Raw genomic sequence first — 17,738 nt, 5'->3', positions numbered from 1 at the left:
GCACTTTAACTATCCATAATTATAATTATTTCTGTTTATTTGGGAACTTTTAAAAATAATTCTGTCAAAATGATCGCTGGAGAAATCAATCGGGATGGGAGATGCGTGCCGAAAGTAGATAATGGACCAAACATGATGACCTCTCAGTGTCTGTGTTGCAAGCCATAATGCCCAAAAGTAGAGAGAGAGTATGGGGAATATTGTCTGCCATGGAGTCAGGGGAAGGGTGGGGAAGGAGGAGGGATATACTGGGGATATTGGAGGTGGGGAATGTGCACTGGTGGAGGGATGGGGGTTTGATCATTTTGTGATTGTAACCCAAACATGAAAGCTTGTAAATATCTCACAGTGATTCAATAAATTTTAAATAATAATAATAATAATTTAATAATTCTGTCAAATTCAGAGACTTTGTATCATTTTGTTTTGTCTTGAGGTCATCAGTCTTTATTGCCCACAAGTTCTCACAAACAGTAGAGCCAGTTTTCTGACTGCAGAGAGACACTGTTGCTGTGACTATGTCACTCTTTTCCTTCCTTGCTGGTTCTTTACCCAGTGACAGGAGGTTTAAGTGTGAGCCAAGTGAGGGCTGATGAGTGGAGCTGTCAGTTCAGGAGTCGTGGAGGGGGGTCAAGCTGAGATGCTGGAGCTGAAGTGTGGCAGCCTCTAGGACCCAGCTGGAAGAGAGCGGAATCTGCTTCCACATGGGAAAAAAAGAGTCACCTCGGAGTTGTTTCATTTTTGTTTGTTTTAAGTGCTTGAGCCAAGAATGTGGCTCGGAAATAGTCACATGTTTGAAATTTAGATTCATTCCTTGGCACCACAGGGTGAAAGAAAAAGAAGAAAAAGGATTTTGACATTGCAAATCTATTTCATTCCATTGTTTCATTTTAACTTTTTTCTCAACTTCCTAATGTGACACTTTAGTTTGAAAGTCAAACATATAGTCTGCAGCCATAAAATTGTTTCCATTTCCTGGTAATCTACATTTACCTTAGGAAGCAGCAGAACTGATTAATATATTTAGATGGTAGCAAACCAAAGGATGGTGAAGAATGTATTTAACCGATCTCACCTAAAAACCTCAGCAGCTAGATTTGAACCAAGGTTCTGGTATATAAGCATTCTTTGAAAGCACATGCGAATAACCTCTCTTTATAGGCTCCTATCAGATCAAAGGGAATTAACAATTCATATCTCAGGATTAGAATTCAGTGTAAGCACTGTGCTCCATCAGAAAATAGTTGAATAAAGGAGTTAGAATCACAGCTTACAAAAAAAAAAAGGAAACATTTTGATCCTCTACCATATTATTAATTCCCATACAAATGTTTAACCAGAACTATTAAAGAATAGGAAAAAAGGGAGTGAGAGAGACTGCGTGACAAATATCTTTGCCTCCTTCCCTATCCCCAGGTGCTAACTAGGAGGGAACAAGTCAAAAGGACAACGAGTTGGTGAGAAAGGTCATGGAATATCCAGCAAGCAGATAATCCTCGCTGGAGTAATTGGGAAGTGTCTGAATGTAGGTATGTAAACTGAAGAGTTGTATGTGTTCTTGCAATCCATTATCTAATTTTCACTAATCCCACCCTCATTATACACCTCCGATCTCATCAGCCTTCTTAAGCATTGATTGCAAACTAAGCATGTCCACACATGCACCCATACACACAGAATTACCCTGCAGCTGTCCAGCAGGAGGTCTTGCCTCTCAGGCTTGAAAATATTTTACATACATGACTTTAAATTCCCTCCTGTAATCTAGTCATAGTTTTCCCAGGCAGAAATCTTTCTCCCCATTGAGCCTCATGTCCTGATCACAGAAAGCCCTTGTCCTTTCCCGGCCATCTGAAATAACTTTCCCAGCGCCTTTTTTTTTACTGATTTTAATCCACTTTTCCTTCCAGGGTCTAATTTGAATTCTACATATTTTACAAAACCTTGCTGATTTCTACCCCCATTCTTTTCTTTCTCCATGACTTCTGGGGAAGTAGTGGTCATCCCTCTGCTCCTGCATTTGGCAACTTGGATTATGAATTACTTTTTATCTTCTATGTACATGTCCTGGGTCCTCAGTGGAGCTGTTTATTTCTAGATAGGTAAGATCTATGGCAGTTTTGCACACCAGTAGCCAGAACAAAAAAAAAATGGGTGCTGTAATGTAGTAAGACTATCAAGTGAAGTGGTTAAGAATATGAAGCTATACTGTATGTTTGAGTATCTTCTCAGTCAACCACTAGTTGGGTTAAATTTGCAAGATTTTTTTTTAAAGCTCTGTTACTTAATTTCTTCATCTCTGTATTATAAATAGTAACGCATTCATCTTCTTAGATTTTTATGAAGTTTAAATGAGTTGTTGAGCTGGATCGATAGCACAGCGGGTAGGGCATTTGCCTTGCACGAGGCCGACCCCGGTTTGATTTCTTTGTCCCTCTCCGAGAGCCTGGCAAGCTACTGAGAGTATTCACGGCACGGCAGAGCCAGGCAAGCGACCCATAGCATATTTAACATTCCAAAAACAGTAATAGCAAGTCTCACAATGGAGACATTACTGGTGCCCGCTCGAGCAAATCGATGAACAACGGGACGACAGTACTACAGTGCTAAATGAGTTGATAAACACAAATAACTGTATTATTTATATATGTATCACTCCAAAATCATATATTATAATCTATACAGTAATATTCTCTCAGTGAATTTTCTCAATGATGTAAAATAGATGGTATCATTCCATTCTAAATGCAGAAACTGTGGTCTGGAGTAATCAGTTTGTGTCTAAAGGTATGAGAAGAATCAAAATGAGAATTGAAATTTCTGACCCTCAACTGGGCTCTTTCATTCCAAATTTGTATTTCCTCAAAATTTAGGTTTCCCAATAACTTCTTGTAGTGGATAATGATAACATATTTTTCTATTCTTACCGATTAGACAAAATTATGCTAGGCTTTTACTAGAAAAGATCTTTAAAAAACATTTTTAGTGTGTAGCTTTTCAGCTGATTATAAAATTTTTTATGGGTTAATCCAAATTAGATAGATTTTTACTTCCATTTTTAGGGGAGAAATTATAGTATTTAGTAACAATGATGGGTCTCATTCCCCTGACCCTAAAAGAGCCTCCAGTGCAGCACCGTTGGGAAGGACGAGTAAAGAGAGGCTTCTAAAATCTCAGGGTGAGGACAGATGAGACTGCTTGAGAAAATCGATGATCAACAGGATGAAAAACAAATCTTGGAAATACAGCAGAAACATTTAGCATATTTGTTAACATTTTATTCCTAGGTATCTTATAAGATTGGCTTTTCCATATTCTCTCCATCATCCTATATATATAATATTATAAGTTAGGTAGAAGATCATTACCTATAATGGGACTCAGGTTTCATAAAATTTGAGTAAACTATAAAATTATTGGTATTTAAATAATGTATCATTGTCATCCCATTGTTCATCGATTTACTCAAGCAGGCGCCAGTAACGTCTCCATTCATCCCAGCCCTGAGATTTTAGCAGCCTCTCCTTACTCATTTTTCCCAACGATTAGAGACTCTTTTCAGGGTCAGGGGAATGAGACCTGTTATTGTTACTGTATTTTGCATATGGAATATGCCATGGGAAGCTTGCCAGGCTCTTCTGTGATCTTCCTTAGTACTACCAGGAGTAATCCCTGTGCACCATCCAAAATCCAAAACACACAGCTGGAACGATTATGACAGCAGGTAGGCCATCTGCTTTGCACATGGATGACTGAGGTTCAATTCCTGGCATTCCATGGTTCCTGTGGTCTGGACCTGGCACATGATAAGGCTTTTCATTGCCTATACTGTGTGACCTGCAAATGTTATAAATATCCAAATGAGGGAACTTTCGAGATAGCTCAGCAGGCAATGCTCTTGCCTTGTACACAGTCGATGCAAATTAAACCTCAGCACCCTATAGGGTCCCATGAGTCCCAAAAAAATGAACACTAAGCGAAAAGCCAAGGAAAGCCCCAAGCACAGACAGGTGTGACCCAAAATCAAAACAGGAAAACATAGAGAAAACATACACATTCCTGAGTCTTTAAGCTTCTTTGGGGGTCACTCCTATTAATAGTGGGTGTCCATGTGGTGCCAGGAGTTGAACAGAGGACTCCCCATACAAAGTACAGACTCCAGCCCTTAGGGTCATCTCCCAGGTCAAAACTTCTTAGTCTTTTATTGAGAAACCATGATTGACAAAGTTATTCATGCCTGAGCTTCGGGCATCATGATGGTCCAGCACCACCTCACCAGCATCTGCTTCCTTCCACCAATGTCCCCAGTTTGCCTTCCATCCACCAGCCTGCCTCTGTAGCAGTCACATTTTTTTTCCCATTTTAGGCATTGTTTTATAATACTGTTACTGATGGGGTGTCATGCTTAACACTTTACCACTGTCCAGCACTGCCTCTGCTGATCACCCTTCATTTAGCCAATTGTAGTCTGGAAAAATAATGGATTTTTTTTCCTGCCACACCCAGAGGTGCTCAGGGGTAACTCTTGGCTCTGCACTCAGGAATCACTCCTGGAGGGCTGGGAGGAGACTGTATGGGGTACCAGGGATAAACCAGCTATGTTCCAGCCCTGAGAAATGTTTTAAAGTAGCTGCTGTGTGACAGGATCTTAGTCTGACTGTTTCAGTGTTTTTCTGACCATGGATCCCTTCTGACCTTACTTCCTTCCTGAGGCCCCTGGTCCTACACTTCAACCCTCCATTTTCACCATTTCCACCTGTGACTAACTTGAAGTACCCTGGGGTCCCACGTGAGGCATATAAATAACCCTGGTCTATAAGAAAGAACAGATTATTTGGGGTCTTTTTTCCTTTGGAGCTTAAGTATGTTCAGTGCTAGGTACCAGAAAACAAGAAGATAAAGGCCTAACTCATACTTTTAGTCTTTTCAAGTCTCTGGGAAAAGACTATCTTTACAAGTGAATGTAAATAGGGGTCAGAGCAATAGGGCATTTGCTTTGCACGCAGTCAGAGTTCATCCCGGGCACTCTATATTGTCCCCTGAGCACCTCCAGGAATAATTCCTGAGCATCGCAAGGTGTGACACAAAAACCAGAAAAAAATATATATCGAAAGCAGATTTAGAAGGTAGGCAAAATCTAATTAGATATAAAACAGAATAACTGATACAAACTTAAAATGCTGGGATGTGTCACTGCTAATACACGGTTTATGAAGTGAGGAAAATGTTTCGAACCTGATTGTGGTGATGACTGTACAATTTTGTGACTACACTAAAAACCACTAAACTGGGCATTTTGAAGAGGTGAACTGTATGGCATGTGAACTAGATCTCAAGAGAAATTAGAAGACTTAAAATCAAAAATGAGCTAAGAAGCTAGACTGTGGGCTCTAGGGTGGGTTTTCAAGGGAAGCACCTGGCCAGGGGCTGAATCAGGGGCAAAAACCAGGCCAAACGGAAGGGAAAGGATGTGCACAGTCTGGGCACACACCAGGCAATGGGGTGGAGCCATGGGAGCTTGACCAGCAATCTGCAAAGTATGACAAAAGTATGACAAAAGACAAAGTATGACAAAAGTATGACAAAGGATAATGTATTTAATTTAAAATTGCTTTGGCAAATTTTTAGAAAGCTCAGTTAAATTTAGCAGACTAGCCCTTCTTGAAATCTCTTTATTTTCTAGGAAGACAGCAAGTCTTTTCTGGTCAATGTCAATATACCTTGACTGCTGGTACTCATTTGTGCATCTGTATTGTTTAGTGCTAACATATAGTAGGTGATGATAACCCTTAATTAAATAAAATTTTGTCACCAAACTGGTATATTAAATATACCCTGCCTTCCTATTGTATCTAAGACATAGCCAGTGATGAAATAGACACAGGGGTGAAGTGAGGGCCAGATTCTGGGTGACTCTGTCATGTAACTTCAGGTGGCCAAGACACATCCTATAATCTCTTCACACTACAGTTTCATCTATTATGAGATACAAGTTGTTTTATTTGTAAAATGATTTTAAAATTTTCAGAAATTCTGTAAAACCTGAAATGGTTATGAAATACCCAATGTTTTGGAATTTCTAGTATTCAATATAAGGAAAGTGGAAGCAATAAATAGAATCAAAGGAGAAAAAGAGAGAAATGGCATTACTATATACGAATTCTAAAAGCATTTCTAAAAAGAAATTGCTCTAGTTCTCATGATAATTCAATATCATTTAGTTCTCAGTCACATTATAAACACATTTTAAAATGTAACCATGATCTCTAAATCAAAGATTGGACAAACATAGGACAAATTATTTGATACTAGTGCTGTATGTCGAGCCACAGACCTTGTGAGTTAACAGTTGCATGGCAAGGTACTCATTTAAAGGTTTGGGGTAATTCTGAACTTAAACACATGGCTCTAAAAGTGTTTGGCTCTTCTCATATACATATCCTGTGAATCTTAGTTGGACCCAGTCTACCACTCCTGAAAATGCCTCTTCAAAACTTTTTTAAATGAATTAGCAATCATACCTCAAGTTGGGACTGATGTCTGGCTTTAACCTTGAATTGCTGAAAGGAACTAAATGTATTCAGTGAATATTAAGTATGTGCTACAGTTACTATGATAGTAAAGAATACTTAGAAAATCGAGAAATTTTTTCCATTTCCATGCCTTCCTTCTGATTTTAGATAATGGCATTAATCTCAGCATATGTCTTAATGCATGAATTTAGACTTAATAAAGTTATCCTCATTTTTCTCTAATCTATTGTTTAATAAATGATAGAAACCTCCTACCAGATTTTTAAAAATTGCTTTACAACCTGAATGAGAATAACTAATTTTCCTAATACTTCAAACAATGTTCAGGAAGGTGAATAGAAGCTAATAAGCTGCTTTCATAAATTCTTATGTCAAAGCCTTTTTAGAGAATCTAAGGCGAAGATGGAGTACCAATGATCAATTGCTCAATTTCATCAGGCCAACTTCAACTGTCAAGTATTTCTTAAAATATAGGCCATGACAATATATTCAACTTTTTCCAACAGTCTCCTGGCTTTGTCATTTATTATTATTATTAATTACTAAGCATCTTGATGTTAGAATGGATTGCAAGTATAATGATTGGAGCAGCAGAGCAGCAGATGACTACTTTGGACAAAAACTTTAGATTATAGTACTGGATAATAAAGGTATTTTATACATTACTGTATGTCTACAAGTAATAATGAATATAATCACTGTGTGACTATTATTTTTAAAAATATATATAAAATTAAAGTTATCCTCAACCACTATAATTTAAATTTGTTTTCTGTAAAGTAATGAAATATAATACAGAAAATATTTCCTGTTATAAGTCACTTATGAACATAGGTTTGTTAGCACATGAAATGAGAGTACCTGAGAAAACACTTATAATATCTGTGTTGCCTTTGGCCCTTTGTTATTTACCTTGCTGTGGATCTTAGTCTCACATGTGAGAGAAATCATTCTATATCTAACCCTTTCCTTCTGATTGACTTAAATAAATTGACAATAATAAAAATAAATAATGATGCTGATGATAATAATAATCTTTTTTAAAGTAAATAATTCTCAGTTTTCAGAATGTCCCTGTAAGGAGAGTTTCTTTCCTCATATCCCCCTATCCAGTTGGGGCTCAGATACGTTAAAGTAGTAAATGATAGAGCCATGATTCAAACACGGATGGTTTACACTCCTGTGTTTATGCTCTTTTAGTCTTAAGAAAACCTACTGCCTCTATAATAGACAAAAAGTAGCGAGTGAAAAAAAGTTTATTCAAATTAAAAATAATCATGATAGTAACACATATAGGCATCCAAGGTATTGAGCTAGGTTCCTTAGAGACCTTAAATCCAGAATCCTAATAAAAAGCTTAGAAAAATTTATTTTTTTCCAGATTTCATTTGATTAACTAGAAATTTATGTTCCCGTTTACCTTATGAGATATTTAAGTTCAAATGCACTGAGTAACATAACCATTAATAGAACCATATTGCCAGTTCATCTTTACCAGGTTCATGTTCTCTCTACAAAACACTAGAAGCTAAAAATATGTCTGACTTATAAAATAAAAACCTTTAACTTCTTTGTATTTATATATATTTTTTCTCCACCGGATATATTCTTCTCATGATTTTAGTTTTGTTTAGAAATCACTGAGTTTTCATTCTGAATATGCACTAGTTTGTGTTTATTCTAACAGTGCCCAGTAACATAAAAGTGAGAATTTAATGTCACAAATTTTGTGTGCTCATATTTCATAATCGTATTTCATAAGCGTATATTTCATAATCTACAATTTCACTAAGAACTTAAAAATTAAAATAAATGTATTAAAGTCAGGAAAATTGTCACATAGAAAATAGCTCTTCAGGAATACCACAAATTTTGAATACAACTGGATAGCTTTCATCCCAACCTTATGGAAACCTACAGCAGTATTGTGCATTCATTCATGAAACAAGTGCCCATTGATTGCCAACTATTTTCATAATGTCATGCTAGGGAGATTGACAGATAATAAAAACATTAACATCCCTGCTCTCAAAAAGCTTTATAAATAAATTAGGGAGAAAATAACTGGTAATTAGTAAACAACAAAAATTGACTTTAGGGAGATTACAACAGTAAAATAAATCATGTTTCTGTCAAAAACATTAGTTCTCCAATTTCATGGCTGGTGGTGCTGACTGGAGGTGGAAGTGATTTTAAAAAGAGGTGTGGGACTTGCAGAAGGGAGAAAACTGGCTAAGCAGAGAATCAGGCACTGGCCAGAGAGGTACTCCTAGTGGAGGTAGCCAGGCAGCAAATGAATTTAGTGTCTTGAAGGTTTGTGCAGGGCAACTAGAAAGCACAATACTGGGAAAGAAGGGAGGCTGGATAGCTGAAGGGCTTAATTGTAGACTAAGACTAGTCTTTGGCCTCGAAATGATGGGGAATCATTGAAAAGTTTTGAGCATTGGAATGACAATTGTGATTTAAAAAAGATTAATTTGGCAGGACTGATCAGGATGGATTGGTAGAAACAGAAAAAACGCAGAGACTATGGCAGTAATTCAGATCCAAGGTGATGAGGTGCTGAATAGAAGTGATAATGGGAATAGAAAAAAAAAAGAAAGAAATGCAAGAGACATTGCAAAAAAAGACAGGAGAGTTGGTGATAGACTAGCTACAGGAAATAAAGATAAAAAATACATTCAGTTCTGTTTGGAAACTTTTCATAGCTTACAAAAATATAGAGTTCATTAGATGCTCTTTGTGGACTATGATGCCATCAGATTGAACAAAAGATCTTGCTTTTACTCAGTGTAGCACATCTCTTAGCAAATCTTCTGTAAATTTCTGATTTTCTACAGAAATAAAAGAAAACAATACTGATTATGACAATGCCTAAGGAAAGTTTCACGGCTCTATATTGCAATAATATTACAAATAACAATAACAGCAAGAGCATCTAATGCAGGTACAAGTTGGCAGCGTAATTAATGACAAAAGGAAATTCAGCCAAATGATAATGTTTATTTTACCATCAAAATTTCAGTTTATCCATTTTGCCATTGGTGTTTTTTCTTCTAAACTGACTTTTGAAATCTCTTGTCTACAGTTAATTATTTTCACAAGCATATTGACATGGTTTGCTAGTAATTTGGGGATTATGTGGTATTTTCCTCAAGGATTGATTCCGTTGTCTTCAATATGTCTTATATAATAATCGTTTTACTTTACAAATGGTAAAAACTGAAGCATAGAGAATGTGAATTGATGATTTATCCAAGGTAGTGTGAGAGCTAAATAATCTGTCTTCCTGTGGTCCCAGTACACTGGAGGTATAAAATAAGAGCAGAAGGACATCAATATTCTTTTTAGTTGTTTAATTTTAGTGAAATATTGTATCCTTATTTCCTAGAATGCAACCTTATTTCCTAGAAAACACACACACTTCATTGCATTATTATGATATATGTGTATATATGTGTGTATGTGTTTAAATAATACCAGTTACTTCAAAACAGGTGTCACGTTAATATTACTTAGATGCAGTTTTTAATGTATCAAGTAAAACATACAGTGGCTTCTAATATTAATTCATTCCCCACTTAGCATTGTTAAAAATATTTATGATCAACTATAGAGCAAAACATATCGTTATCCATTTTCTACATTTTTTTTTGGTATAAAAGCATTCTTCAGCTGTTTCCTAGAGAGGATGTTGTCAAAGTTTGATGGTAATTTATGTCGTCAGTCCATTAAGTTGATTTTATGGCAGTCAACACAACTATTGTCCATTTATGAGAAACCCAAGGACCACTCTAGGTCTCCGTGAAGGCCATTTGATACCTGCCCTCTCATATGGCTGACCTTGAGGGGAGTAGAGTTTGGTAATTTATGGCAAACACCATCTAGGAAGACCTATTTGCAAGATTCACTGTCATTTAGTGCTAAATGATCATTGCTGAGTCCAGAAACAATCTGAGCTCTTGACAGAGCAATCCCATAAAAAATATTGCCTACCCACCCAGGTGTCCCTTCCAATTATCTGGAGTAGAAATTAATACTTTTAAAAGCTGCTAGTTTTTGAAAGCTTATTACAATTTATTCCAGCAGTTTCTTTTGCACATTATGATAAATTAGTTTATTACACATTATTTTCTATGTCAGCCTTTTTAGAAAATTGAACCATAATGTTAAAACATTAGTGTGAATAGAAAACATACTATTTTACATCTGAGTAATATATTTCTTTGAGAAAAATGTGCTCAGTTTTTAATAACAGGTAATTTTATGTTTATGTTCCCTAATGCTGTTGTCAAGTATTATTTACTTCTATTTGGTAAGAACTAGAGAACTTTCCTTTAAAATGTTAATGATGGTTTAGACAGATTTTGAGTCATAGTAAAAATATATTACTTAAAAGTAGAAAATATAAATTGTAAGTGTTTTTTCTTGAAAGCTAATGTTTTCAAAGGTTTTCTTGACATCAGTTTAATATATGATTACTCTTAGGAAGAGCAATAATTCTGTCTTAATTTTTTTCTAAATATAGTGAGAGGAAAAAATCTTAAGGTTTAATAAATTATAAGTTTTTCTTTAACAAAATTTGTTTATTAAATGTTATTAATGTATGTCATCTATCACTTCTGGATATTTTGTAAATAATAATTAACACTGCAATAATATTTCAGACATTGTTTTCCCTTCTATATCTATTAAAATGATAAAAAATTATAGGTAATTTCCAATTAATCAAGTATTTTTTTAGTCACTAAACCTTTGTGTGACAAAGATTTGCTAGAAATATTCTAAAGAGTGTTTCCTAACTGTATCTCTGTTTTTGTTGCAAATATTTTGAATATATTACATGCCAATTACTATACACTGTTTTGTTGAGATATATCCATGGCAACATTTTAAAAATTCAGTCTTTATTTTTGTTACAATTATTTTTATCCCTATAATTTTTAAACTGTACGACTTCACGAAATTCTGAATCTTGAACAAACTAAACATGTAAGCAAATTCAGTAACACTTTGGAAGCTTTACCTCCAATCCAGCAAATGCTTGCCAAAGGAAATATTGGTTTTTGTTTTCTATCAAACACATTTCTTTCTTTAGAAAACATTTTCAGTATTGTAGTATTTATTTTTGTTGATATGACTAAAGCAAATGTTAGTTATAGCAGAAATGAGGTTCACAACATTTCATAAATTTTTTCACTAAGCAGGAAATTTTCTTGCTAATATCTCAGGCTAATAACAGGAGTGCCAAAAGTTCTCTTCCTGCCAAAACTGAAATGGGGATATTAGCAGAGTTTATTGAAATCTAGCATACATACAGAAAGAAATGTACACATAGGTATTGTACAGTTAAATGAAAATCACAAATTAAGAACTCCTGTGAACCAGAATTCAAGTAAAAAGATAAAAATCATCAGAGTATCCACAAACACCACTATGTTCTCTTCCAGATATGACTCCACACCTCCCACTCTTAGTAGACATCCTCTGATTTATGGCACCACTAGTCAGTTAAGCTGTTTTTTGAAGTCTATATAAATAAAATCACAGTGAATTTATGGACACGTTTTTGAAATTCACTCAAATAGTTGTATAGAGTTGTAATATCTTGTCATCACTACATGGTGCATTTTATTATTTAAGTAGACCAGTATACTATATTCATTTCCTGTCTACTTTGGTGATCACTAATTGAATTGATTGCACTTTGGGGTTTTGCAAAAGCAAAGATAAAAACCTGTTTGCAAGAGTATTATCATATATTTCTTTTGGTGAAAAATCAAAGCATTTCTATTGAGTATGATTTTAAGAGTATAGTAAATGGGTTTCAGAATAGATTCAACTTTCCTAGATATTTCTAACCAGTTTTGCTGAGTGTTAGTAATTTTTTGTACTTACTAGTCATTTTCCTTTGGATCTAAATCTTAAAAATAAAGGGGAAGGACCATAGTAAACAATTTCTAAGTTTCTTTTTGGATTAGAGTTCTGTAATATGATACCAGTTTATAATGAAGAGCATTAGTATAGATTTCAAGGGGAGGAAAATGAGAATCTATTTGGTTTTCCATTATATTTTTCTATTTGCCTTTGCATCTGGACTTGATTGTTTTTAAGTCAAAGCATTTACATTTTAAAATAAATAATGAAATTGCTCTGTCTATTGAAGAAGAGCTGAAATTTTTCCAGTTTGCTCAATTATATTTGTTTTGTGAAATACAGAAAAACCTTTGTTAAACTGATAGTAATAACTAGCCAAATGCAAACTGGACCCTTTCTTCAGTGTTCTGATCATTTTCACAGGAGTAGAGCATAAATTTTGTATAAAAATCATTTTTGGTATTTTATATTAAACATCTCCAAGGCTGCTGGGATCAGGACTGGGCCTCTTCTACCCAGATCCTTCATTTTTCAGTAGCTAGGTAGTCACACCCAGAAACTGCCCCCAGCACTATGTAATCCTATCAATGGCCAACATCCAGAGACTGTAAAATGAAGCTCCCGGAAATGACCTCTTATAGCCTAGTTCTCCCTCTTGGAGATCCTGACAAGCTACTGAGAGTCTATTGCACACTCAGGAGTGCCTGGCAAGCTCCCCATGGTGTATTCATATCCCAAATACAGTAACAGATATATACATACCTCTCAAAGAGCCTGGCAAGCTACCGAGAGTATCTCGCCTACACAGCAGAGCCTAGCAAGCTACCCGTGGCATATTCAATATGTCAAAAACAGTAACAATAGGTCTCATTCCCCTGACCCTGAAAGAGCCTTCAATTGTTGGGAAAGACAAGTAAGGAGAGGCTGCTAAAATCTCAGGGCTGAGTGTAATGGAGGCGTTACTGGTGCCCGCTTGAGAATCGACAAACAACGGGATGACAGTGATACTGTGATATTAAACCTGTGTTTTTTACATTTATGTTGAACACATTTATCTATTTTATTGAATTGAAGGAACAGGTATTTTGAATTGCATAGGATTCTGCCTCTGTTAACTGACTTAGACTAAATTATTCATCTTTCTTAGAATTTATCTTCATCTGTACTGTAGAGAAAATTATAGCCCCTATCTTATAGTTCACTGGGAAAACAAAATGACATAAGATGAAACTCTTCAACAGTGCTCACGTGTGATAAGCAATAAATATTGGGTGATGTTTTTAATTTTAAGATGAATATTCTCCCAACCTCTTAAAAGATAGTAAGCATTGTTACATGTGCTATAAGTTCCATTAGAACTAACAATTAGATTTTATTCTTCCTCTTTATTCATTTTTCCACAAGTGTTTATTGACTAACTAAATATAACTGCACTGGATGTAGGAATTCCATTAACATTAGTTCTAGACCTGTCTGGTCCCACACAACCGAAATTCATTAACAGATCTTCAGGTAGCTAAAATCCAGTGGAACTATCCATGGAGGGAAGTTCCAGACATAGGCTTAGCAGATGGAGCATTTCATCTAGGAAGGTTCCTGAAGAAAGTTATATGATGATTATACAACTGACACATGACAGATGTCTGGTAATTAACCAGGTAAAAGAGGGTTAAGATTTGTGCAGGAAAAGGAATGTAGCAGGAAGAAGAAACAGCACTAGAAAACTAGAAGGTTTTCAGAAAACCCAAAACTTACAAGACTTAGATGAGGGAAAGAAAAGGACATATGGCAAGAAGAGGTAAAATAAAATAGATATGTCATTTTGACTCATGGACTGAACTTTGAACATTATGTTGAGAAAAACAAGAGTTCATTCATTTATGTATTAAAACCATTGTGGTTAGGAGAGAGTAAAGAAAGAGCTGAGTAGAAACAAAATAGGACTCAGTAGGACTAACAAGACCTGTGAGGTTAGAATCACTAGCAGATACAATAGATGGCAACAGTGACCTGAAACTCAGGTCTCAGTAGATGGATCAAGGAGAAAAAGATGGCTAGGAAGCATCACATGGAAATCGAGGCTGGAACCCATAGACTTGAATTGGGACAGCAGGATGAATAGTCATGGAATCCTCCAAAGGAAGTAGTACAGAAGTAAGAGAAGGGCATAAAGGAAGATGAATGCATTCTACTTGGCATTTTAAGATTAAAGTACCTGTCAAGGCCAAATAAATAGCATGGGAGTAGGGTAGTTGCCTTGCTCATGGCTAGTCCATATTCAATCCCCAGTATCCCGTATGGCTCTCCCAAGAACCACGAGGAGTAATTCCTGCATGCAGAGCCAGGGGTAACCTGTAAGCATCACCAAGTGTGGCCACAAAACAAACAAAAGATTGAAGTTTATAATATCTGGGGGCAGAAGACCTCTAGATGGTATCAAATAAGTAGATTTGAGTTAAGGAGAGAAATTTAGATGAAGATATAAATAACATTACAGTTGCAGCAGCATTAGGAGACATATTGTTTGAGCAGAGTTTAGAGTGAGAAGAGAATGGCCTAGAAGCAACATCAAAGTTAAAACCATATTTAAGATATGGCTGAAAAAAGAGGAACCCCAGAACAACACTGAGAAGGAATGGTCACAGGGATGGTAGGAAACTGAAAGGTATGATTATCATGATAACTAACAGAAGAAAATGTTTCTAGAACGGAGTGAATAGTCAATAATGTCAGATGCTGCTAAGGTGTGCAGTAAACTTGTTATTGAGAAATGGAACCAACAATTTAGGAACTAGGACACATGTGGAAACTTTGCTAAAAAGAGACTATCTTTGAGCAAGTAAGGTTAAAATAAATGGAAAGATAACTAAGAGTTGAGGGAAATCCATGTAAATTTGATTGCATTTTATGTAATTATGTTAGCAAGATAGTTATGCTAAAATGTTCAATAAGTGTTTTAAAACTTAGCAACAACTCTCACATAGCACTTTTGATCATGTTTTCTTTTTTCTTAATGGGTTTTATCACCCTTTTGACATTTATTGTTGAATCACAAAAATGTTCTTTGAAGAATAGGAATTTTGCTCTAATCCAATTGTTAGAAACTTGCCTCCCTTAATGAAACTCAGCTGAGAATTCTGAAGAACCAGAAGTGAAGTAAAGGAGAATGTTTCCTATGAGAATTCCTTTTAGATTTTTCTGTTTGGTTGGTTTTGGAAAGAACAGTATGTGAAGGCATAGCATGGAGGAATTCTGAATGGGAAGAAAGTTCCTGTCTTTGCATGTACCTATATGCAGAGTCAAACTCATAGAGAGAATTAAATCCCTTGGAAGAAAAGTCAGTGATTCATTACTGTGTGTTAAAAAGGGACATCTTATAAATCACAAGCAAGAGAAGCTTAGTTCTGTTTTTTTCCCCTGTTTGGTTCCACTGTTGAAAATTAATTTTCCTCAGAGTTTTTTTTTTCCCTGGTGGCTGTTATTTACAGTATAGTCCACCACCCAGACCAGCTCATTCATTTCCAGAGGCAGTTTCTGTGGGCGCACCAGGGTAAACCGTAGCAAATTAGTTTAGGAGGTTGTACAAACTTTATTTGAAAGCATTGCTTCCAATTGAATCTATAAATGCAGGGTGTGTTTATCCTCACATTTCACACCAAGCCCATGCCCAGTTTAATACATGAGACTCATGTATTAAAATGACTGTCTTTGGGGAATTTTCCTTTTAGAATTACAGAAGGTCACTAAAGTGTGTGAAAGAATGAGCCCTTTCATGGACACTGACTCTTTTTATAGTAGCTTTGTTGCTTCAAGGGTAGCGCTAAGGACCCAGGTATGGAAGCCGTTGGCAGTCACTGTGGCAGCATTATGCAGGGCTCCTCACCCCAGCTCCTCTTCTAACTGAAGCCCTCAGGCTGGGTTGGGCACAGAGAACAGGCTCTGGGCTGGCGACTTCAGTGCACCCTGTCCTCATTTCATCTCCAGAATTCCATGAGGTGAATACTATATTCACCTTCATTTATAAAGAGGGAAAATTCAGAGCTGGAGAAATTAAGTAGTTTACCAAAGTATATAACTAATAAGTTACTGTCGAGGATTCAAACCCAGGTTTTCTTCCCATCATGGTCTTAAGCTAAAATGTAGCATGCCTGTACTTTTTCCCCCTTTTCATTTTTTACTTCCCCCACCCCATAATTTTTAGAGTTAACAGGCTTTATTAATAAAACTCTAATATTATTTGCTTTTGATTCTGCTACAGGGTTCACTTTAGTGCCCTATTATTTTCTTTATTCTTTATATGACACATATGTGTGTGTGTGTGTGTGACAGAACTGGAGCAATAACACAGCAGGTAGGGCGTTTGCCTTGCACGCGGCAAACCCGGGTTTGATTCCTCCATCACTCTCAGAGATCGTGACAAGCCACTGAGAGTATCCCACCCACACGGCAGAGCTTGGCAAGCTACCAGTGGTGTATTCAATATGCCAAAAACAGTAACAGCAAGTCTCACAATGGAGATGTTACTGGTGCCCACTCGAGCAAATTGATGAGCAATGGGATAACAGTGATACAGTGATTATGTGTGACAGATCTATTATATATAACCTGTTATTTCTAGTTCCTCAGTTACTTAAAATTAGAGAAAAATTCTTTGTACTCTGGGTATCAACTGTTATTGCATACATAATATGTAGCATTCTTTTCGCAATAGCCCAGTTGTCATGTTGTTTTGTGGTAGTTTTTTGTGTTTCTTTGCTTGCTTTTTTTCTGTTTTTTGCTAAGCAATACTTTAAAATTGATGTAGTCCCATTGGTTTTGTTCTTTCTATTGTTTCCCTTGCTTTTGGAGTTGAGTTTTCAAGTATATCTCTGCTATTGAGATCCTGGAACTATCTTTTCAACATTATGATTTTCAGGTCAAGTAGCCAAGCTTTACAGTAGAAATGACATCTGTACCTATATGTTCATTGCAGCACTGTTCACAATAGCCAAAATATGTAAACAACCCAAGTGCCCGAGAACAGATGACTGGTTAAAGAAACTTTGGTACATCTACACAATGGAATACTATGCAGCTGTTAGGAGAGATAAAGTCATGAAATTTGCTTATAAATGGATAGACATGGAGAGTATCATGCTAAGTGAAATGAATCAGAAAGAGAGGGACATACATAGAAGGACTGCACTCATTTGTAGAGTATAAAATAACATCACATGAGGCTGACACCCAAGGACAGTAGATACAAGGTTCAGGAGGATTGCCCCATAGCTGAAAGCCTGCTTCATGAGCAGAGGGGAGAAGGCAGATGGAATAGAGAAGGGATCACTA

At 36.1% G+C, this 17,738-nt stretch overlaps 1 protein-coding gene across 5 annotated transcripts in view; it reads left to right on the top strand.

Moving 5' to 3' along the window:
• The window catches only part of HS3ST5 (heparan sulfate-glucosamine 3-sulfotransferase 5), a 330,509-nt gene that overhangs the window by 209,250 nt on the left and 103,521 nt on the right, over positions 1-17,738 (top strand). For 4 of the 5 annotated variants that reach the window (XM_004605734.2, XM_055137172.1, XM_055137171.1 and 1 more), the window contains exon 3: positions 1,417-1,529. The gene's annotated coding sequence lies outside the window, so the exon portion shown is untranslated. The remainder of the gene's footprint in view (positions 1-1,416; positions 1,530-17,738) is intronic. The other variant, XM_055137173.1, reaches the window with a different exon arrangement.

Source organism: Sorex araneus, chromosome 4, assembly GCF_027595985.1.
Source record: "Sorex araneus isolate mSorAra2 chromosome 4, mSorAra2.pri, whole genome shotgun sequence".
Taxonomy (NCBI): domain Eukaryota; kingdom Metazoa; phylum Chordata; class Mammalia; order Eulipotyphla; family Soricidae; genus Sorex; species Sorex araneus.
The sequence above is the reverse complement of the archived record's forward strand: the minus strand, read 5'-3'. Positions and strand labels throughout refer to the sequence as shown.